The sequence below is a fragment of the Papaver somniferum genome, chromosome 11 (genome assembly GCF_003573695.1).
Source record: "Papaver somniferum cultivar HN1 chromosome 11, ASM357369v1, whole genome shotgun sequence".
NCBI classification, from domain to species: domain Eukaryota; kingdom Viridiplantae; phylum Streptophyta; class Magnoliopsida; order Ranunculales; family Papaveraceae; genus Papaver; species Papaver somniferum.
Window position 1 is genome coordinate 71,484,956 of NC_039368.1, and position 8,068 is coordinate 71,493,023.

An 8,068-nucleotide genomic window follows, 5' to 3' on the forward strand; every position below is an offset into this window, starting at 1 on the left:
CTCGTCAATGCTATTGGACCAGTCAAGTGACGAGTTAGCCGATAATAAATCGATTTGTTTAACACAAACGTTAATTAATAGAAATTAATCCAACAACCATTTAGGTACGAAACTAGTATCGGTACATAGATCTCGAAAAGTTACGCAGAGGATTACTCAAACGTGCCATTCGGACACCGGACGAAGCAAATATCAACAGATAACTATGAAGATTAAAATCGTCATTTCTCGGAAAACGTTAATGATGCAACACAGACACGTTGTGGCTGCAGGTGTCGAAGTGAGTGGATGTAGGAGCGGTGAAATCCTTTGGCTTTATCAACACCAAAGTCGTACAGAGAGTTTCATTTGATTTTCTTTTCTTCCTTCTTCTGCTTCTCTTCTTCTCATTCTGTAGAATTCAAGTGATGAATTTGATAGCACGTTTGAGAGTTCTTGGTTGATGCAACTATTTTGATGGTGTATGAGGTGTTGTCGATGTGATTTAAGAATGAGAAGATATAGTATTGCTGAGGTTTTGAGATGTATCAGGGAGAAGTGGAGTTAGGGTTTCTGTGAGTTGATGAAGGTTTGATTTGAGGTAATTAGAGATGGGTTTAGTTGATTGAATTAAGGGTTTGCATTCAATTGATAATCTGAGGTGGTTTTAATGTAAACTGAGAAGTTAGGGTTTCTCCGAAAATCGTTGAGGGTGAAAACGATATTGAGACTCAAATCAAGATAGAAGAAGAGTAGAGTTAGTTTTAGTTGGTGGTGGTGGTGTTGATTCAAGCGGCTGATACAGAACATGCAGAAAAGGTAATTTGAGAATTTAAATTAGGGTTCTTTAATTCGAATATTTTTTCTGTAAATTGGATAAGAGATGATGAATCCTAGATGGGTTTTGATCAGATTTGAAGTAAAGATGTTTATGTAAGTTTAATTTTGATTTCAATGAAATTAGGGTTTCTCATGTTCTTCCCCAAATCATAAGTCAGGGTTCCTGAGAGGGAAACTATAAATGAGTTTAAGGTTGTTCTTGGGGATTTTGGGAATGTTGAGACATAGATGAAGATTTTGTTTTGCAGTTAGAGATGAAGTTATGGGTGTGGTCTGAGAGTTGAATTTAGTGATACTGAAGATGGTTGTTGAGTGTTGATTGAAGTAAGAGTTGATTGAACTCATGCTGATGTTGTATGAGTTTTTAGCTCAGATCTTGTAGCAAAGCCGTAGAGTTGGATTCTGATAGTGATATTAGATAGAGCTAATTGTGTTGGGACTGAATTACAGTTGTGGAAAATGGTGTTATGCCCGAGAACAATGGCTCTGTGGTGTTGTGTTCAATTGTAGCTGCATATTAGAAGTAATGGTAAATGGAGATGGTATTATTTGTGAAAATGAAGTGAAATGGGTCTGTTGTGTCTGTGAGGTTATGAGCTGAATTGTGATCAACGAGGATTGGGCCGCTGTTGAAGTAATTAGCGCAATAAGAAGTAGATATATTAGTCTGAGAAATTATGGAACTGTGGATTGGTGGTAGTAGTTTTCTTAATATTGGTTAAAAATGCAGTGTAGTTATATTTGCTGGTGGTAATTGAGAAAAGAGTGTGTTTGAAGTTTCAGTTCTGAGTAATGGTGGTGTTGTATGGATGTTGGCTACATGGAGTTGTGTTGGTTGCGGTTGCAATTGGGTTGTGCTCTAAGTATGTGATTACAGATTGAATGTAATTAGGATTTGAACTGTGTGTGATTGAAGATAGTTATATCTGGAGTTACAGAGAGTTGGGTTGAGACATAAATTGAAATAATTGGTGGTGGAGGTATGTATAAGTTAGTGATTTAGGAATGAAGATTACAGTTGGGTGGTAGTGCTGAGTTGAGAATGAAGTTGCAGGTGTTGTGGGTGATCACATTAAAAGTGTAGGAGCTGCAGTTTGTGTTAGTGGTTGAGCTAAGTTGATATGTAATGGTAGATGTGTAGCTTGATGGTAGTCTCATTGGAAGCTTGCTTCTGCTACATAAAGGTAAGCCAAGTTTGTATTTGAGAATGAGTTTTGAAGTTGTATTGAACTTACAGAGTTGTATACTTCGGATAACTTGTGTTTGAATCAAATGAATAGAATCAGTTTAGTTGTATTCTTGTAACTACAATAGGAACGCTGTTAGTCATCCCAGTCAGTCTAGCTGACTTAATATGTTTAACTGACTTAGTGTATTTAACTGAGTTAACTCAGTGACTAGACCCGACCAGGCTTGACCGAGTTGAAATTGACCGATTCTTGTTTGACTTAGTGGACCTTTAGACCAGGACCTTGACTTGACTATGGACCTTGACTGTTTGTTGACCCTTGACCATCACTTTGACCGTTAGCTAACTCAGATGGACTGGGCCTTAGATTAAGGGGCCAGCTTAGTGGACTTGGGCTTAGGGCTAGAGTTCTTATTGATGAATTGGACCACTTATGGTCCGAATTAGCTTTCGGTTCCTTTTACAAAGTTGTAGACATTCATAAGACTTAGCTAATAGACTATAGAACCAATTTAATTGGATTAGTAAACCTTTAGATATGTAAGATATGGATAATGAAGATGTGTTAAACCACACATGGGATTAAAAACATTAGATAGACTTGTATGATTCTTGTATGAGCTTTTTGACTAGATTCTTAGACTTCTTGTGTGATTAACAGTCAGTCTATATTAACAACGATCGATTCAAGGACGAACCAGCGGATCGTGGATCTCTAGGTAGGCATGGCCTGTCATCAAAAGAGATGGGAATACATTTGACTCTTTTGTAACCATTATTGTTTCTTTTACAAAAGTCTTTGTTTAATAAACTCATGCATTGTCTGATTGTACATTCCATGCTTTATTTAGTTTGAATTTCGATTGTTCTGTTTATTCTTTGAATCTTTCCAAGATTTGGAAAGGACCCGTAATGTTTTGTTGTCAATATGAATTGTTATGGGAAATGAGAATTTCCACGTATGGTATATAGGATACTCTCCTTCACATTTATACCTACGCGAATTTTGTTTTTATGCTTAGAGTGGGTCATCATGGTCTTGGTGATATCAATAGCTATTGAGTGTGGTTAGCACGAATATTATACATTGTTTGAAGAAGGAGTTTGTCCATATACATGTTTGTTTTTTTCAGTGACTTGGTCACTTTTTAATGTTTTGGAAAACATTATTGTTTTCCAAATCTTTCCATGATTACTTGAAAGTTAAATGTTATTCCTACTGGGTACCCCTTTTAGGGATGATGTGCTCACCCATTCTCACTTTCAGTTTCAGAGACAGATCAGAGTTGCGCAGCGAAAGCTTCAAGGGTTGTTATCATTAGCTGGTTAACTTCTATTATGTTTATTATATTTCATATTGTATCTGTAAACCAAATGATTATTGTACATGTATCATTTGAGAGGACTTCTTGTATATATATGTTTCAGAGCGGATTAGTTTTGGGTTAAGTTTTGTATCGCATTTCTTAATTTAATGCTTAAGTACATGTTTTGGATTCTTAGTGCCTCTTTATTTAGTTAAACTCTTGGATTAGTCAGTTGCTAGCTTAGGAGGCGCTACATTTATGACCTGACCAGATTGTGAAGTAAAGTCCTTCAAAACTTTAAGGAGATTATTCACACTGGTTAAATTTTCCTGAGTGAAAATGAGACAGTCATCTGCAAAAAGAAGATGATTTAAAAGTGGTGCTCCTCTTGCAATTGATATTCCTTTGACTTCTTTTGAATTATGAGCTTATAAAAGAGTTCTAGAGAACCGTTCCACTTCAATGATGAAAAGATAAGGAGAAAGAGGGTCTTCTTGTCTAATTCCTCTAGTAGGTGAGAATTCTTCACATGGAGAGCCATTAAGCATAACAGACAAAGAAGTAGTACTTATACATTCCTTGATAAGATGACACCAATCTTCAGAAAACCCAAAACTTTGAAATACCTTGAGTAGAAAAGACCATTCTAATCTATCCAAAGCTTTTGACATATCATGTTTTAAAGCTAGCCAACCTCCTTCACCTTCTTTTCTTTTCATTGAATGAATTACTTCATGAGCTATAATGGTGTTTTCATTAATAAGCCTTCCTGAAACATAAGCAGCCTGATATGGGGAGATGATTCTTTCCATTAATGGCTTCATTCTAGATACTAGGATCTTAGAAATGATTTTGTAAGATGTATTGCGAAGCCCAATAGGTATGAAAGAAGGAGTACAAGGCTTACTCTTTTTGGGAATTAAAGAGATGTATGTTTTATTGAGTTGTTTGGGGAGGAACTTAGTTGCAAAAAAATTGTTCACCATGTCACAAACGTCACTACCAACTATACTCTGTTGTGACTTGTAGAAGCCATCTTGAAATCCTTCAGGCCCTGGTGCAGACCAACTCTCCATGCTTTTGAGAACCTTATGAATTTCTTCATCTGATGGAGGCAAAAGAAGTAGATTGTTATCTTCCTCTGTAATTAGAGTAGGAATATGAGCATAATATTGTTCTTCAATTGTAGTATTTTGAGAAGTACTTATATTCTTAAAATGATGAGTAAGCAAATTAGAAATATCATCTCTGGATTGTAACCAAGTTCCATCATCTTTTTTTAAAGAATCAATGTTATTTCTAGCTCTCTTCCTCTTTGTTAAAGTATGAAAATACTTAGTATTGTAATCCATATCTTTTACAAAGTTTTCCTTATACTTTTCCTGTAGAACTCATGTTGTATTTTGTATCACTTATCCAACTCTTGACTGACTTCTAAAGCTTTTGAAGTATTATCTGGAGAAAAAAGGCATAGCTTGTATTGCAGATAGCTTTTGTTGGAGATTATCCACATTCTGATTAATGTTTCCAAAATGAGTTTTGTTCCACTTAGATAAAGTAATCCTGGTGAACTGAAGCCTTTTAATGAGCTTGTATCCTGAAGAGCCTTGAACTGATTTTTCCCAAGCCTTAGCAATTTCAGCTGCACAAGTTCTATCTTGAAACCAAGTCTGAAAGAATTTAAAAGGCTTCCAAAGTTTTGGTTGAGAGTAATCAGTCACTAACATCACAGGGCAATGATCACTTCAACTCTGAGTTAAATGAAAAAGTTTAGAGTCTTGATAATGTAGACTCCAAGCACCATTAGTGAAATCCATATTTAGTCTTGATCTCTTTTTCCCAGTTCCCAAGTTATTATTTGACCAAGTATGCTCTCTGCCTATAAAACCCAAATCTTGCAATCCCACTTCCTGAATGATAGAATTAACAAAGCCATCACATGAAGAAGAAGCAGACGAAGAAGAATCTAGTATATGGAAATTAAGATCACTAAGAAGAACCCAGGGTTGAGAAATGTTCAGTCCAATGTCTTTGATAAAATCCCATTGAGCTTTTTTCTTAGAATAATCACAGTATCCATACATACAGGATAGTAACAATTCAGGTTGACTAGGATCACATCGAACTGCAACATGAATAATATTATCTTCACAACTAACTACATCACAAATGAAACCATTCTTCCATAAAAGGACTAATCCCCCAGACAGGCCAATGGGTTGAAGAAATTTCATATTAGGAAATTTAAGTGGATCTAACAACATTTTTATCTTGTCTTCATGGATTTTAGTTTTACATAAAAACATGATATCATGGTCTTGGGATCTAATTAAATCCCTAAGATGATCTCTGGTGGCAGGGGTGTTGAGTCATTGTACATTCCAGGAAACTACTTTCATGTTAGAAAGAGAATTTATCAACTGAATTATGCAAAGCAAAGTAAAAATGGGCTTAAAAAACCTAAAACAATATATGAGTGAAAACTTATTAACTAACGTAGGGTTTGCATGGAAAACTTTAATGCACTTATGGTTTCTAAGTAATGACCGAGGGAAGCAGTTAAATACAGGTAGAATAACTAATAGTTTACGTGAGCAAAGAAGACAAAATTGCAGATTAAGAAAAATAAAAGTGAAAATAAAGTGTGAAACCTGATCCCACTTGAGTGATTGTGTTATCTGACTCTTTCCAGTAGTGATCACTTGAGTAGTTGTAGGGAAAGAGATTGGAATCATAATGTTACTGTGTGAGGAAATCTCAGAAGCAGGAGGAATAGGAGACGCAACTTCACCAGTTCTTTGACGTTTGCCAAGTCGACTGTCTTCCTCAGATAAAATCTCTTCACCTTTGAGTAAAGAATCTAAATTGATAAGGTCACCATATTTTCAAGGAAACAAACTCATGATAAGAAGTTTATGCATCTCTATCTCTACCAACATTATCTTCATGCAAAAACCTAAACTCCTTGTCTCATTATTTCACTTGAGGTTCATCTCTTTATTTATTTAAATGAATTCTTCAACACATAATTCCAACAATAATCCAAGCTCCCTAATCACATCCTGAATCGAATTAACCACCGGAAGCGGTTTAGTTTCCTCTCTATATTTTGCTGATTTTTTTTCAATACTAGCTTAACTAAAAACTCACCACAAACTATATTCATTTAAGTGTGTCTATATGATGAGTCATGGGATAAATCCCTAATCCACACCTTTGAGTGTTTCTCATCAATAGATTGTTAGACACAAGTTAAGTAAAAGACTAAAGTACCCAATTCATATATTTGCAGAATCATATGATTTTTATTAAAACCCCCAAAATCACGTGAAGAACCCTAATTTCAAAATACTTGAATCAAGATAGCTATACATGAAATTGATGTTCCTTACAATTTATCCAAAGTTCTATATCAAGTAAAACACCAAAATCAGTATTAAATTTCTTCAAAATAGTGAAGAATATCATTTGGATGAAAATCAAGAAAAGATAATTTCTAAACTTAATTCCGCTTCGTTGATAGATCGAAGTAACAAACATATATCAATTTAAAACATAATTACTTCACTTTCATGAACGAAATTTGCTAATATTCTTCCTTGAGGATTTTTAGTAAGAAAAGAGATGAAAGATGATGAAACAAAAATGAGCTCCTCCCATTTTATTCATATTTAGACAGACTCACTATTTAGAAGCAATATTCACCATTAAGGAACCCAAAATTGTTAAAGGCACACAAATATTAAATTTTCATTTTTCTATTTTTAGCATATCCATTGTAGAATTTGAATTCTAACCCTAATGGGTTCAGTTAAACCCGAGAAAAAGGTTCATACTGTCACACCATTAACCCTTTAAAAAGAACTTTATCCCGAAAGTTCAAAATAAAACTTAAAAGTGAAGAAGATTACTTGTGGCCGCATTATAATCAAAGGACTGACAAGTCCACAACTCACAGTCTCGAATGAACCAGAACTTCACTAATACCAATTGTGACAGATCAGAAGTTTTTTTCTCTGAACGAATCGGGTTATAATTCGCTTGGAAATCTTCGACTCTATGATACGCCACTCGAGAAACCGGACATTCAAATTATTCGAACCAATTCAAATTTACGATGCAAATATTCATCGAATTACCCTAAACTACTTTATATGGAAGCACACATAGATTTTATTCTTCAAACAAAAATAAGAAACGACCATTTACCAAAATAAAAAACGTCCAGTTGTAAAAAATAAGAGTTGGACAATTGACAAAAAACTAATAAGAGTTGGTCAATTGCCAAAAATAAGAGTTGGCCAGTTGCCAAGAAAATAAAAGTTGGCCAATTGCCAAAAAATAAGAGTTGGCCAGTTGCCAAGTAAATAAGAGTTGGCCAATTTCCAAAAAAAGAAGAGTTGCCAAGAGTTGGCCAATTTTAAAGAAAGTAAGAGTTGGCCAATTGCCAAAAAAAAAAAAGTCGGTCGTTGCCATGAAAGTAAGAGTTGGCCAATCGCCAATATCAGGGTTGCAATCATCCCCGAACATATGGTACGAACCGCCAAAACAACAGCCAACACTTTCAGATGATATGAACAATCTTATAGAGTTATGTTGAACCGCATAGCGGCTGCATACTTACCCTCTCCGTTGCTCGAAGGTATCAAGTACGGCCGCAATTCGTCATTCTTTATTAGATAATATGAATTTTCCATAACGGAAACAACCATCTCTTATTATTTATCAAGTAAACTGATTTTGAGAGTATCAC

The 8,068-nt window shown here is 35.0% G+C and overlaps 1 long non-coding RNA gene across 1 annotated transcript; it reads left to right on the forward strand.

The window, feature by feature from the left end:
- The first annotated feature begins 247 nt into the window (after positions 1 to 247).
- On the forward strand, positions 248 to 3,504 carry LOC113320225. The gene is made up of 2 exons (XR_003345973.1): positions 248 to 2,003; positions 3,276 to 3,504. It is a non-coding gene; the product is annotated as an uncharacterized LOC113320225 (long non-coding RNA).
- Positions 3,505 to 8,068: the final 4,564 nt, after the last annotated feature.